Below are 17,022 nucleotides of genomic sequence, written 5' to 3'. Positions count from 1 at the left end.
TTCCAGGCACAGAGGAAACTCTCAGCAGCTTCACTCAGGAAAATAATTTCTGGGGGTGGTTTCTTCCCTCTTACTGAATATCAGTGCGAAACCAGCACTCTTTGATTGTTCAAAGGCTAACTTAATTGCTTATTTGGAGAGTTTATTTCAATGCATTTCTTGAGTAACTCATTGAATACACAAAGCTGACTAATATCCATACTGGTGGTAGTTAAATCATTTTATCTAGAGTTCACTAGTGAGGTGGAGAGGTCTGGATTTCCATAGATCACTACTGGATTCTGACTACCTCTTCAACAGGAAATTATTTACCAATTTTGAGTAACACTGGATTTGAAACCAAGGATAAACAAAATATTTCTCTGCAATGGAGAGTGAAAACAGAATTCCAAAACCACTGGGTGTCACTGCTTGACTGCATTTTGGTGTTATAAATATTTAAAGAGGTCTGAGAGAACTAAGAATAATTTGCAATAGCTCAGAGTAGTTGCAGTATTTTCACTGGGAAAATATTTAATTGCTGTTCAAGAAACAGCATTTGTTATTAATATCACAAGTTCCAAGAAAACCTTTCTACTTTGCTTGCAAAATGATATCCTTGAAATATCTAATTTGTTTATACTGGCTTATTTTTCTGGCAGTTTATAAAATATAAAATGTTACTTTGTCATAAGTCATCAGGAGAGTTTTTGAATACAATGACACTGAAGCAGGAGAGAAAAAAAAGAAATATGTTTCTATCAACTGAAATAATTTGCCCTTTCTTGATATTTTTAACCCTCTTCAGATTGTCAGCTTAATAGGGCACAAATATTTTGAAAAAAGGATAGAAGTTTTGAACAAAACTAAATGAAAATGTAAAAGCCCTTAAGATACTTGGTATTGTTGTTTCCATTTATGGACTCTGATTATTTAAAAGCATAATTCAAACACTTGCCAGAGAGTGGGGACTGATGCTTCAACCTGAAAGCAAAATCTGCAATTACCATGGTAGTTTGAACCGAGCCAGACTGTTTAATTTCACCCACTCAATGGACTTATTGCACATAATACCCATAACAGAAAAGACATACTAAGAATAATGTTAATTGTCAATTTAAAGGGCTGTGCATCAACACATTACAATAGCACTGCTTCATGATCTTGGGTTATTTAAAGTTCTGATGATGACATAGGTATAATTAAGAAAAGAGCAGTAACACTCTACCTGCCTGCACCTCCCCCCCCCTCAATTTCTCATTGTCATATACTTTTCTTTTTAATTTATTTATTTTTATTTATTTCAGAATTTAAAATTTAATTGGAATGAAATAAATTTTGTAACCATGAAATCCTGCTCAAAATAAACAAATCTCTTTTCATATTGATAGCTTTTCTAGAATTCCAGTCAGTACATAAGCAACAGCCTGTGTCACATTACTAAAGGTTTGGAGCTAGCAGTATTACAACCAGTTCCAGTTCCTTTCCTGATGGTCTGCATCAGTGGCAAAGAAGCCCATTCAGTTACTGGAACAGCACAGTGGAGCACCATTGCTCATTTTTAAAACCGGGCAATGAGTTTTCTGCCCTTTTTGTGTCCTGTTTTATGTTGCATAATGTCCAGATTCAGCACTAAAGACAGCATAATACTCCATATTCTAATAGTAGGACCAATGGTTCCAGAAAAGTCAGCTGTGGTTTCTCTGAGCCCCTTTAATTTAATTCCATTTCGCTCTTGTACATATATTTCAGTATTCAGCACAGCTGCTTTGCTGAGAAAGTTGCAGGCCCTAGCTCACAAAGCCCCAGGAACCTCCATAGTTGTGATTGCTTAAATCTAAATTCACATAAAGCTAACAGAGTATTTCTGTACATCTCAGAGAAGGTGCAATCTTTTTTCCAGAAGGCTTCTCTACCAGCTCATTCAAAGACTTTTAAACAGAAGAGGAATAAGCTTCTACTTGGATAGCAAGTAATTGACAGGGAACAGCTGTTGTGACCCTTCTGTTAGATTCTGTCCTAAAAAGGCAAATCCACAGATATTTGTACCTGAACATCTGGAAAAGAACTAGCAGGAAAATCAATGTAAAACATAACAAGACTCAAAGATAATTTGGAATATAAATTGCTTTTACAAATTGAACTTGAAACCTAAATATAATCAAGCTCAACTGTGCAGAACCTAACCTAAATTTTCTTTAAAGAGCATCTAGATCTGGGAATCTGATAAAAATCAAGAGTTCACCTGAATCTGGCTGTGTTACTGTGGGTGCGTACTTTGCTGTGGAAGAGAGAAACTTATTTTAACAAGAAGCAGCACAAACTGCAAAGATGTAGTGGATGGACAACAAATATGGAGTAAGCCTCTGAACTCCAGCACATAAACTAAAGACCAATTAAAAAGATGAGGTTAGCAGAAAGCATATGATCAATTAAATTTTTAGAAAAACACAGACTCTGCTGACATGATAGAAATCTCTAAAATAAGTAAAAGGGAAAGTGCCAAGATTTCTATGGTGAAGTAAGAGAGAACCCCCAAAAAAGGAATTTCCCCACAATAATTATAGGCTGAGATTATGTATTCATCAGGAAAATATTTTAATGTATTGGGGACTGAAATTCCTAATCCTTCAAATAGGCTTCCCTCCATTAATCCTTGCAAATACAATAGATATGGATGAGGTTATATTGAATAAATTAGAAGAATATCTCTTAAGACCAACAGATCCAGCATCCTAAAGCTGTAGGTATAGTGCAAACATACTTGAAATTACTCTTGCAAGGGTTAGTGCACCAATAAATACAACACAAGTGCAGAGAAGATACATTCTTTGAATATATAATGGATGACTGCTTCACTTTGGTCCTAAAAAATCTGTATTTCAAAATGTCTTCAGTATACAGCTTTTACTGGGTATTTCCTTCAAAGGGCTTATCAAAACCAGAGAAACAAACACACTATTTTCACAGGAAGTTTAAAATTTTCAGCAATTTTACTTTGTAAATACAAAGAATTCAAGTCAAGAACAAAGAGATTTCTTGAAAACATTTGCTAATAAAACAATTCACCTTAAATGCTTTCAGTTCAGGCTTTTTGGCACTACATGCATTTAAGGAACACTATTTGAAACAGCAGATACCACAATGAGCCAGAGGACACTGCATGAAGCAGAATAGAAGGTATAGTAAACACTTACAATCTTGATGGAAAAATCTGCCAGTAAAAGGCTGCACTACAATCTCAATAATATTTAATTTAAGATTAATTATAATCTGTATGTTTATTGAGTTACACTACATATGGTCTTGCTTCTCTATATTGTTAAACTCGTAAAAAGAACCCCTTGAGCTACCACTTTTGTGTCCCACTTTTGGGCTTTGCTTGTTTCACTACCTTAGTTTTCCCACATGCATCTGATATTTGACCACTTGAATTTCTTAGTATGAATCAATTTACCAACTCATACAATATTTTCATGTAAGTTTGTTTAGCTTTTTTCCTTAAAGTCCTTTCTTAATCTGTGGACTCCAAAACCAGATACAAGATACCTGCCACAACCATAGTGAAAATGTTTTATAGTTTCTAGTGTAACCTTTTCCTCTCCTGTTCTGTGCTACTATGATCTTTCAAAGAATACGTTCACTTATTTTCCTTATTACGACATTCACCCTCAATGAATACTGAAAGGCTTGGTTGTATCAGATTTGAAAAGTCCCAAGGCATTTCAGTGTTGACAAAATTGCTTTTGTCAGAGAAAAAATACTTTACTCCACAAAATACTTGACTAGCTTTCAAAGTAATTTAAAAAAAGAGTGGTCAGTGATTAAAATAAAAATAATTGTCTGTATTTACAAAATTTATTTAATTATTTGAGGTATTCAAACAGCATGCTTAATCAATAAAATAATCGCAGAACTACAGGTTCACAAAACAGGAACTATTCAAAGACAGAACCATTTGACTTTGTTTTTTCTCTTTAACGAATAAGTAAAGGAAAAAAAAGGATGCTAAATACTGGCCAATTCAAAATAGGAACAATACGTAAGTAGCAAGAAAATATAGCCATTGGAACAAAATGCTGAAAGAATTGAAGACTAGAAGATATGCTGCAGCCCAACACAAAGCACACTGCTATACAGTGTAGGTATAGCACACTACACCTACCATCAATCCTTCCTGATTCTTCAATGAGAGCATTACCTCACTACAGACTCAACATCAGTGGGAATGTAATGAAGCGGGAATCACTGCTAGCAACAGTAGCTATTTTTCCATCTGTGTTTAGAAAAAGAATATATTTTGTAAAACTTATTTAGAATTAGTACCATTCCTTTAAAAAAACTCTAGTTTACCTCATATTTAGAAACAAAGTAGAAATATCTCCCTCTCTTCTTTATTTTTTTAAGGCATTATAAGACCCTCTCTTGTCTATCTAACTTTCCCTACTTCCACTCTGAAACAAGGTGAAAAAAATCAGTCTTCCTATTTGTAGAGGTTAGTATCAGCACAGCTGTGGTGGTGCCTGAAACTGGGAGGAGCTGTCAGTGAAACACAGGGTTCAGTGTTTTGTCTTAGCTCCCCTTCATTTTCTTTGCTGAGCTGGAGACTCTTTCAAGCAGACATGTTCTTACTCTACTATTAAACTCAGAAAAATCAGCCAGTGATATTACATTTGGTACAACAACATATATAAAATTTTGGTGCTTCAGTATGTGTCCCTTTACATAATCTGTCCATTCAGCAGGGATCTGCTTTTAAAAGCACTTAAATCAGTACCATCTTATTTTACACATTTTTTTACTCTATAAAAGTAATTTTGTTCTACATATAAAATGACAAAGGTTTCTATCTGGCTCCTATAAATAAAACAGAATGGTTCTTTAGTTTTCCATAGACTCCTGCAATTTCAAAGTTTGTTTTGTATTAAACAAAACTTCACTTAGACCTTCCCAATTGCATTGTCTTTGGAATTTATGCTAAGTGATATCTATGAAAAAGTTGTAGTTTTTTTCCCTAGTTTTGCACCAAAATGACAGACAGCCAGCAATTTGAAGAGTGGTGGGTCTGATGTGGTACAACAGCTGCTATGAATTTATATATGGTTAGATGAAGATGATGGTTCTCAGTTTCTAGGCCAAAATTTTATTTATTTTTCATAGCCTGCACATATGCAGAGGCAATTCTGTTTCAGGCAACATGCATGTACATACAACACCCATTGCTAAGCCTTCTTAGGCAGTAAGAAGTCATCCCTGGCCATGGGGGGGCAGCCAGTTATAGCCACACAGTACCATATAGGAGGAGGTGTTAGCTCTCCCTCTCGCTTTTTTTAGTCGTATCACTACCATTCCGTGTCCTTGGTTACAGGCTTTGACACTGTCTCGGTTTTAGAAGGCAGGTGTCTGCTAGGGAGGGCAGGAGCCTCCCCTGGAATGAAAAATGTAGACCCCCTCCCTCCGAATTATTATAATTCTGAAATCAAGGGGCTCTCAGGCAGAGATCTGGGGATAGGAATAACAGTTCTTTACTAATATTTATAACAAGGCAAACAAACAACAATAACTACAGCATTAGCAAGAAAACAGAACCAGGGGCCCCGTGACAGCTTTCTCAGCTGAGCCGGGAAGGGATGGAGGAGAGGCTTTGTTTCACAAACCCCTCGGGCAGTCAGACCCGGTGCTCCTGCAGGGCTCTGAGGAACACTCAGCTGGGACAGCAGGGATGAGCTGAGATCCCGGGCTGGTGGCTGAGGTGGATCAGCAGCTCCGCGGCGGTGGCTGGCACTGCCACACATCCCGGCAGGACAGGGGGTGTGAGGCCCACCAAAGAAGAGGGAAGCAGGAGAAGAAGAAGCAGCAGCTCCATCTGGGTGATGGCGAATTCCCTTCTCCCAGCCACAGCAGCTCCCAGCAAGAGTTCTGTTCTGAAGTTGAAGAAGCCAGCCAGCCCCCAGCTGCCCTTGCCCTCTCTTTTTCCTGCCTCCCTTCCACCCTGGGCCCAGCTGAACTCTTTGTGTTTCTTAAACACCCAACAAGTACCAACAGTCAGATTTCTCCACAGGTGAGACAGAACAAAAGGAAGGACACCTAACCCCCAACAGACACACAGGTTCACATCCTGTCCCACCTGTTGATGGAAACTGAGGTGCTCAGTAAAGAGCCTTTTCCTTGAAAATCAATTTTGATGTCAGCTCATGACTCCACATTTAAATGTGGGGGAAGAAACAGGATTTGAAAATGCATGCTCAGCTAATTGTAGTGGAGGTAAGTAAAACCAATTGAATTGTTTTGGGAAAAAAGATTTATGAGTGGAATTTCAGCTGCAGCCTTAATTGGATAAGGGAAATAATTATGGGATGCCAGTGCCAACAGGTCAAGTATGATTGTTTACAAAATAGCAGAGATGAACAGTAGGTGCCTTCCTTCTTCTAACATGAAAAGCACCATCTCTGGGTGAATTTAAAATTGGTTGGGTTGTCAGCTCAGATTCCTAAACCTTTATTAGCCCATTTCCTCTTTTAAATTACACTTCTGTAAGGGATTTAAATACGTGCCTACTTTTAAGCATAGCTGCTTGTGGAGGCTATCTGAATTCCAAATTAGCCATATATATTTTATTACTCTGCCAAACAGGAGCTTTGAATAACAGGATCAAAGAATTTGGTATTTTATTTCCTTTACATTGATTAACCTGCGATGACTGTATGGCTCAAAGCTGCAGCAGTGGCTGGTCCATTTTTCACACCAACTATTGACTATCTTGTGTTCTTTAGGGATGGTAGCTTGCAATAATATGACATCAGGAAGATTGATTTATTTTATAATTTTTCTGATTTGTGGAAGCCTCAGTCATTCAGAGCCAGGATTTGATAAAAGCTCTACTTTAGTGGTTCCTTGTGTTTATGGTGCAGTACACCCAGAAGGGTTACAGTTGCCATCATGTTACCTAGTGCATTTTTCCTTTTGACTTTGAAATATATTATCTTGCTTGATATAGATGGAAAACCTGACTTGGTGAAGGCTACTGTATGTTGCCATAGCTAATGGCATGTTGCTACTTAATTACAAAACTCACTAAGGAAAATGAAATGCTCATGAAAGGAGAACGCTTGAAGTCCCTACACATGGACATCCTTCAGTATTTTCCTTGACAGAATCATTTCTGCACATATGGTATAAGGATGAGAGAACTTTCTCCCACTGCCTTTCTACCACCCTTTTGCCCATATGTACCCATGGCACCTTTGCAACAAGGTTTGTTCTGGTTTTTCTATCTTTAATCCTTGCCCTTTTATTGAGGCTGCAACCAAGTGAATTAGTTTTGTGTTGGGTTTCTTTTCCTTGTGAAAGCTGTCTACAAAGCTGGAGATTGAAACCAGGAACTCTTCCTATATAAGAGAGGGATTACAGAGTGCTTCTTAGCAGGAAGGTTTGCAAAGATTGATAGTCAACACATTTTTTTAACTCCCTGGATGGAAAGCAGCTTTAAGGTAACCTGCCCTTTCTCACATTCTATTTCAACCCAGGGTAGTAGGTAATCTTTTGACCAATTGAATTATCACTGATAAAAACATTATTCTTCCTGTGTCTGGGGACAGGAGGGACTCACAAACCCAAAGGAGAGGTCTCTAAATGCTTTGCAAAAATCTCTTCTGAATGGCATGTACACCTCTGTAAAGCATTGACGTGTGCCTATGGTCCTGTCTATATTGTCTCATTTACATTGCCATGATTATTTTCACAGTGGACACAAATTTTCAATGGTGGTTGCTTTTAAATTTACTAATATAGAAATTACATGGGATTAAGGGTTATGAAATGCAGTAAAACCTGCTTGGTTCAGTAAAGAAAAAAACCTGGAAACTTGAGAGGTTCTGTGTCCTGGATGTCACAGAAAGATTAAGAATGGCACCACTGAATCTGCAACTATGTTGAGTCACTCTACTCCTGCCAAAAATCCTATGGTTTCTGGGAGCAGCTTTGGATCTACACTGAGGTCACACCTGCTGGTACAAGGGACTTGAACTTTGACTCCACAGAAAATTATTTCTTGGTTGTCAATGGTGTCTATCTGCAGTTTGCAACTTTTGGACAAGAATTTAACTTTTGACCTTCATGAAGAAGGTGGAAAAGGAAGCTGGCTGTAATTAACATAGCAAAAGTAGAGAGTGTACAACCAGCAAAACCAATCAATAACATACTTTTCTTTATGTTCTGTTAAAAATATGATCTCTGTACATTTTCCCCAAGAGATATCAAACATGTTAAAGGTGATATTGGATTGCTACATACTACACTTCTGCTTACTGAAAAGTGCCAGATAACTTTTATGGACTTCTACCTACCATACTCATACATTTGCAAATGTCAGTTTTCCATCCTTTAGAGTCTGTAATACAGTTAACTAATATTTTGTTTACTTCATTAATCTAGATTTTTTTTCATAGGTTTTGTTTAAGGATTTTTTCTCCTCTTATGCATAATTGTTCTGGGTTCCAAATAAATTTTGTCTACTCATAGCAGTAAAGATATAAGGATCAGTCCTTATGTTTTATTTTAACGAACATTCAGATGATACTTCCTCTGTCTACTGCAGAAAGTTGAACACCTCCAGACTTTGCTTCTGGAAAGTGGTGGTTTGAATTTAAATCCCATATACTACCTGCTGTGCTTAGTGCATCTACAAAGTTAATGACTGCTATTTTTGCCCAATTGCTTTCTGCTTGTGTACTATGTGGAAAGAGTTGCAGAATGATTTTAAATATTTAAAGGAATGGGAAGACAGCATATTATTTAATAAAATTGCTATGCCTACTAAAATACCTGCATTTTCATTACATCTGCAGTCTTCTTGTACCTTGTTCTTAAATAAAAGAAGCTGTTAACAAAGTTTTACTTTCAAGTAAAACTTAGTAAGTTTTGGACAACCCTTTCCCTTGCTAAGGTTAAAGTAAATGCCCTAGATAGAACGAGCTCTGAGTAGTGTGGAGGATGGTATGCAAAGAGTATGTTACAATGAGAAGAAAGCATTAAAAATAATGCATAAGGCAGAAGGAAATGAGAGGGAATAGAAAATAAGATGTATAAGTTGGGGAGTGGTTGTCATAGACTCATAAAATGATTTGGGTTAGAGGAGGCCTTACAGTTTATCTTCTTCCAACCCTCCAGGGTAGGAACTCCTTCCACTAGACCAGGGCCTCATCCAATTTGGCCTTGAACACTCCCAGAGATAGGGCATCCATGGCTTCCCTGAACAACCTGTTCCAGTGTCTCATCACCTTCACAGTAAAGAATGTCTTTCTAACACCTAATCTGAACTCATCTTCTTCCAGTTAAGAGACATTCTTCCCTGTCCTATCACTACAGGCCCTTGCAGTGCTCTCCAGCTCTCACATAATTACTGGAAGGCTGCAGAGCCTGCCCTTCTCCAGACTGAGCAGCCCCAACTCTCTCAGCCTGTCTTTACTGGAACTTAGTGAAACCAATCTTGGCCATCACAAATCTCATTATTTTCCATACCCCTTAAAGTAGTTTTCAGTAGCATCTGCTTCATGACCTAGATGGGCACTGAGGCAGATGGTCCAGCCTATAGTTTCCTAGTTCTTCCTTTTTTTTTTTTTTTCCTTTTTAGAAAATGGGGTTTCTATTTCCCATTTTCCAATCATTGGGAACTTCACCAGACTTCTACAATTTCTCATATGTAATGGACAGTGGCTTAGCCACTTCATCCATTTCCATCAGGATTCATGGATGCATCTCATCGGATCCCATGGACTTGTGCACCTTCAGGTTCCATAAATAGACTTGGAACTGATCTTGTTCTTACAGCAGGCAGTTCTTCGTTCTCCCAGTCCCTGTCTTCTGCATCTTCAATGCTGTGGCTGGAACACTTCTCAGAGAAGACAGACAAAAATGTCATTGGTACCTCAGCCTTCTCTATATTCTGGGTTACCAGGTCTCCTGCTCCCTTCCAGAGAGGATCCACATTTTTTCTAACCTTCCTTTTATCAGCAATGTACCTATAGAATCTTTTTTTGTTGCCTTGACATTCCTGACTGTATTCAATTCTATCCAGGCTTTAGGTTTCCTAACCTCATCACTGTCTTCTTGGATAATTTATCTGTATTCTTAGCTGTCCTTGCTTCTGCCCTCTGTAGGATCCTTCTTCATGTTTGAGTTTAGGGTAGGGAGCTTGCTGAGTGCCATCCTTGCTGCTCTTAAGATCTTGAGCTCCATCATGTCATGGCCACTGCAGTCCAGGCTTCCCTTGAGCTTCACATTTGTCACCAGACCCTCCCTGTTGGTGAGAAGGAGGCCCAGCACAGCGCCTCTTCTCATTGGCTCCTCTCACTTGCAGAAGAAAATTAACACCAGGGAATTCCGGGAACCTCCTGGATTGTTTCAACAGATTTTGGGGTGGTTGAAGTCCCCCATGAGGATCTGGACCTGTGAATGTGAAGTTCCTCCTATCTGTCTATATCCATTATCTGTTCAGTTTGGGTGACCTGTAGCAGAGCCCCAGTATAATGTTGTCGGTTCGATTGGGAACGGCTAGAAAGAACGACACTGACTCTCAAGGGAGTCACAACACGAGAATTCCTTAGTTTATTGCTTCAGCTCTGTCTTATAGACCGATACGTGGAAAGTACAGAAAGGAAACTCTTATTGGTTAACAAAGTACTACATCACCATCATTGGTCAGGGGCACTCTGCCCCCCTGACTCTCTCCTGCAAGGAGAAACAAGAGACTGCAAAACAACACCTGCAAGGCTGTTTAGTGTCCCTGAGAATTGTTTTAATTCCTTTTCATATTTTTCCCAGGATACTTTCTCAGGCAGCCTGAGGAGCCATGCGGCCTGCAATTTGTACAGGCACTGTGGTTCAGATTTAGCATCCATAATTCACCCTTTCTGTTAGAAAAAATAAAAAAGGCAGTGTTTGTTATATTCTACTGGGCCCTTGTAGGATAAAGAACAAACACAGCTCAAGAGGTTTCTTTGCTAGAACTTTGAATGGATGCTGATCTAGAATTCATCTAGAATTTTGGCTTATGTTTTGGTATTTAAGATTTGTTCTCCTTGCAAGGACTTGATGGTTGAGTCTAATATTTCTAATTCAGTGAATTAGTACACACACTATACAAAACTATATACAACACTGTTAGTCTGTTCGAATTGACAGTCTAACATGTCAATAGAGTAGTTTGAAAGAACACCAAAGTGATAAAAACAATGCACAATGCAATTTATGCTGCTTTGATCCCCTCTTCTTATCCCGCTTCTTTTTTTTTTTTTTTTTCAAATATAATTGAGGGGTTTTTGAGGGATTTATAAAGTTTACATGGCTGCTGTTGTTGTTCGTCGGGTTTGAACAGTAGTTCATGAATTTCAGGAAGGTTCAAGGAACTTGAAGTTGCTATCTCCTCGCGGCTGGTTGTCAGTTCTGTAAACACAAGACTCAAAAGGTACAAGGTGAGTAAATTTGGGTCCCGCAGGGTTGCAGGACTTTGGCGCGGCTCAGGCTGCTGGAGGGCTTGTTGAGGTATTTCTTTCCCCACGCCACCTTTATGGGTGCGGGGGGGCCGCTGCTAGAGCTCAGATCGGGAGCGCAGCACGGCAAGCGCTCTCTCTCCCTCCCGCGCCTCCCCGCTGGGGCGCGGGGGGAGCGCAAGGGTGAGCCGTCTCGCGCACGCGCAGGGCGAGTGAGGCCGCCGGCCCCCCCCCCGCGCTTTCTCGCCGGTGCTTTGGACGCGCGGGGGGGCTATGCTTGCCACGGGCCTGGCCTCGGCTTCTGATCTGGGCTTGAGCTCGGGTTTCTTGGGGTTCTCGCGGCCGGCCGGCGGCCGGCAGGCGCAGGGGGAACGCGAGGTTGCTGTTTCCCCTCCCCCCGCCGCTTCTCTGCCGGGGGCAGCCGCGCGCCCCGCCGCGTTGGTACCGGGGGGATTGGTTCGCGCACGCGCAGGGCGAGCAAAGCCGCTGGTCCCCCCCGCCGCTTCTCTGCCGGGGGGAGCCGCGCGCCCCGCCGCTTTGGTACAGGGGGGGTTTGCTTGGGCACGGAGGCGGTGGCCCGCCATGTTCCGGACCCGCGCTTGGACTCTTTCGGCAGCGCCCCGCGCGCTGGGTGCGGGGGAGTTGAGCGCTGACTCTCTCCCCCCAACCGCCGCGCTGACGGGCCGCAGCGGGGATGTCTGCGCTTCTGTTCGCGGCACAGAAGGAAGAAGCTTGGACAGCACGGAGGGGCTGGAGAAAGGAGGTTCTGCGGCGGCTGGCGGTGGCGCTTTTGGCGCCGGCGGAGGCTTTGCGGGTGGCACAGGCGGAGGCAGGCAGTCTCTGCTTGCCTGCCGCTTTCCCATTGGCAAAGCCCGCGCGCCCAGCTCTGTGGGTGACGGGCGCTCGAACTTTTCTGGAGAGGGAGATCTCTGGTTCGCAAACTGCTCCTGCCTGCGGTTAAAGTTCTCTAAGGGTCCGGGCAGAGCCGCGGGAGCGCTATGCTGCTCATCCACGGTCTTATCTCTCAGTTTCTCATCTTGTACAAAGGAGGCACCCCCGGCATCTAAGTTTTTCATCCCGGTTTCACTGTCCTCAGACTGGCTCCGTTTCAGCGCTTTAAAAAGCGCTCCCCAGGTGGCTGCCAGGCTACACACGCTGATATCTCCGTTAATGAATTCTGACCATAAATGGTTCTCTACCGACAGCCAAAGTTCGAGATCAAAGGCATTGTCCATAGTTATATCAAAACCTTGCTCTTTCACCCACTGAAATAAGGCACGCATGGCATCTTCAGAAACACTGAGTCCCATGCGGGGCAGGGCATGCTGCCATGCAAGGTAGGCAAGCTGTTCATCAGCTGAAGTACAGTTTCCCATTATGAGGACTTTATCTTGGCGGCTCTGCGAATACAGTAATGCACACACTATCGGCTCAGACCCAGGAATTTTGAGCTCTGCTTCGCCAAGATGAGCCGTTCCAAGCCCGCTCACCGGCAGGGCTTCACTATCCCGTTGGTTTCCAGAACCAGCTTCCTCTAGGAAAGCCCGGGAGAATTCCACTTACCCCTCTAGGGGGAAGGGCTGGCTTTTCCCCACTCGCTGCTTACCCTCAGGGGATTAGCAGAAGTCACGTCGGTTGCTTTCTGACCTCAGGGGTCGGCTGCAGTTCACGTCGGGTTACCGGACCTCGGGGGTCGGTTCAACATCACGTCGGGCGGTCACCAGATGTCGTTCCGATTGGGAACGGCTAGAAAGAACGACACGGGACTCTCAGGGGAGTCACAACAGGAGAATTTCTTAGTTTATTGCTTCAGGCCTGTCTTATAGACAGATACGTGGAAAGTACAGAAAAGAAACTCTTATTGGTTAACAAAGTGCTACATCACCATCATTGGTCAGGGGCACTCTGCCCCCCTGACTCTGTCCTGCAAGGAGAAACAAGAGGCTGCAAAACAACACCTGCAAGGCTGTTTTGTGTCCCTGGGAATTGTTTTAATTCCTTTTCATATTTTTCCCAGGATACTTTCTCAGGCAGCCTGAGGAGCCATGCGGCTTGCAATTTGTACAGGCACTGTGGTTCAGATTTAGCATCCATATAATGTCATCTGTTCCTGACCCCTAAGTTCTCAGTCAGTTCATCATCCATCTCTATGCACTCCAGGCGGTCACTGATGTCCTCTCCTTGTCTGCCCAGACTGTCCTTGTTAAAGAGTCTGCATCGTTCCATTCCAACACTTCAGTCATAGGGGCCCTCCCACCACATCTTCCCCATGTCAATGAGATGGCAGCTCTGCATGTGTGTGCATGTCTCTAAACTTCTCTTGTTTACTCTCCATTCTGCATTCTGCGTAGAGGCATTGGAGTTGGGCCCCCCACAAGGCTGACCTAGTAGTTGTAATTCCTTTGTGTTGTTCCTCAGGTGCTCTCCTCCTGAAATGTGATCCCTCTCCATGCTCCAGGCATCTCTTTCTGAGAGTGGTATGGAATGAGGTTCCCCTCCTCCAGCAACTTTAGTTTAAAGGCCTCTTTCATTATGTACAGAAAGGATTCTCTGCTTTGTACTGGAGAGAAGACTGAGATCAGAACACAAAATAAAACGGTATCATCAAAGAGAAAGATGCTGAGTCAACAGGAGAGTGTGAAAATACTAGGCAATGAAACAGAAGACTGATGATAGAAAAAGGAAACTTCAGCAAAAAGCTAATAATGGAGAGTGAAAAGTTAGAAGAAAAATAACAAACCTGGAGAAAGAAATTGTCAAGCAGGAGAAAGTTGTTCTGAGGGAGAAAGAGTCTCTTCATTCCTAGAAAAAAGGACAACTTTTGCCATGCTCTACTGGTGGTAGTAGCGAGGTATCTTTCCTGCTGATAGGAAAAATAAATTTTTGTGGCTTAGTCTGCTGGTGGAGAAGTGAGAGAGACTGTGTGGTAGTTGCCAGCTAGGGTTAAACCATGACATGAGTGCAAGGATCACTTTTCCCTTTTTTTCCTTAATATGATATATGCCTGTGATGACATAATGAAAAAAAATTTTCTATCAGTAATGAAAAAAAAATTTCCTAGTTCTACTCTCTTTTTGATATTTCTAATTCCCTGTATTTTAGGCTAATGTTTGCCTCCCAAGAAGCTCCAGATTTTACGCTTCTATTTAATAATTCGCCTCAGATTAAACAATTGTGATTGCTTTCTGCAGCAACCTGATTATGATCTAGCCCATAAAAATAGCCATTCTAATTAAAAGTTTCACTAATTGACTTGATTTTGTAGAGAGAGAAGAGCCACACAATCTAGACTGCTGAACTAAAGATGGCACCACTTTTCCTTATACTGAATGGGAGTCACTTTCAGGTAGTTTAATTTCATGAGAGATTTCTGCACCCAGGAAAGACCTTTTAAGTTCAGCAACTCTTGACAGTTTTCATTAGAAAGAACCTCACTCTGAACTCATGGCTTTGTAACCAGGTCTAAGGAACTGCATACACTCTTTGGCTCTGTCTCTATTCTGCAAGTTGTGTATTCATTAAGATCATTTATTTATGTCCTTAAAAAGATTATATGTCATTGACATTCTTGTTCTCATCACATCGGGAAACAAAATTTGACCCTCAGACTACACTAGCAGGATATTAATCTGCAATACTGAGACCATGTTGAAGTTGTCCAATGTAGTGAAGATTTTGGTACCAGAAGCTAAGATTTACACTCACTGTTCCCTGCATGAACATCAGAATGTGCTATCTGAAGGACACAAATGAGTTATTGGTTACAATGTGTACAGTTTTCCTGTGTCCAAGAAGCTTTTGTGCTGATCCACAGTGAAATGAATCTCTGAATGGGCATCTGGACTCAGTTGTTTCCATTTTTCTGCACCAGGCTTTATAGTAAAGCAGGTGGAAGGAACAGCTGGAAACCTTCTGGAGTGTCTTTAATAAACATTTCCACCAGGCTCAGCTGCACAGACCTTCTCTGTCTGCTAAATTCCTTTCACTTGAAATTTATATAAAGGATTAGCAGCTGCCAAATAAGCATAAGACAACTGCAACAGGTGATGAGTCTTTAATTTTTAGCAAGAAAATCCTAATCAGCCTGTTCCTGAGATGAAGACTCACCACAATTCACTTCTAACACTAGAACAAGATGTGTGGATTATGTCCGAGATCTGCAATTACTTTCTGAGTGCTATTTAGCATTTGCAGAACATAAGTATGCTGAAACCTCTCCTTTCTAGAGATGGTTTGCATATTTCAGTCTCTGCTTTGTTAACAATCTGTTGGAATATGCTAATACCTTGATTAATAAGGTTCACGATTCTGCTGCTGATAGTCTGCAGTTTGCTTGAAATCTCACAGGAATGAAAAGCCAAGACAAAGCTGAACTATGTCTCTTTGTAAGACTTTTAATTGACTGCCAGTAAAATTCTTCGCTGACTACAGAATTGTATGAAGGGTTTAGTTAAATGTGTTTTGTACCTATTGTAAGTTTTTCTCATAAAGGTTTTAAAATTACTTTTGATATTTATATTCCAGTTGAATTCAATGCCTCAATGAGAACCAGGTCCTATAAAGAGCCAGCTTTAGATTTAAAATCCAGGCAAAGATATATAGCAAAAGAGGTAGAGGAGAATAGAGCTATGCTTTCAAGTTGTTACTACCCTGGAGCAATCAATATGGTTTTAAGCTGTCATACATCAGAAGCTGCACAGCTGTGCACCTCCCCAGTTGCATCACTACTGCTGCTCTGAGCTCATAGCAGTTACTGGGCTTTGGCATACCATGGTGTAGTACAGGAACTTGTCAGAGAAAAAGAAGCTCTCGTGTCTGTCAGGTACATCACTGTTAGCCTGGAGCAGCTATCATGGCAATATTTGATAGTCTTGGCGTAACAGAGGGTTTGGGTCCATGGTTTGCAATAATGACTTTGCAATCATAATAAAATAGTAGTTGGAGTGGTCATTTTGTAGTTTAGCCTTGCTGAAATTGCTTCATAAATACATCACGTGCTGCTATAACAACACTTTCAGGACTTAGGACAGTTATTTCATCCTACATTGTATGTATTGACATCTGTATGTACATGTACAACAAACAAGTATTTAATCTGAAGAATGGACTTACATGAGCATGGTTACTTACTAATAAATATTTCATTGCTGCAGATATAGTACTTTTGCCTCTAATTGTCACTGAAGCAATAATGATTACTCCCTTTTAGTTACTGGGATGCTGACTGCGTGTATTATTGATTAACCTGCAAAGCAGTTTATAAAAGACAGTCAATCTGCTTCTCTTAACCAGTTGGTAAAACTCAAGTGTTCTCAAATATTTTCTTGTTGGAATCGGCAAGGAAGAAAAAAGTGGACAGAGAAGTAGCCTTGGCACACCTACACTGGAACATGGGGAACAAGAGAAAACCAGTACAGTATTTTGTTCTGCTGAGCCCTCTGCATTATCTTTCCCTGTCTTGATGTTGCAGAGTTTAATGCCAGCCTTTAAATGTGCACTAGAGCACGCTTTTCTCTGGTTACTCAGAAATGCTCGCTCTTATAACAAGGTCTAA

Source organism: Cyanistes caeruleus, chromosome 1 (genome assembly GCF_971803275.1).
Source record: "Cyanistes caeruleus chromosome 1, bCyaCae1.hap1.1, whole genome shotgun sequence".
In the NCBI taxonomy this organism is placed as follows: domain Eukaryota; kingdom Metazoa; phylum Chordata; class Aves; order Passeriformes; family Paridae; genus Cyanistes; species Cyanistes caeruleus.
The sequence above is the reverse complement of the archived record's forward strand: the minus strand, read 5'-3'. Positions refer to the sequence as shown.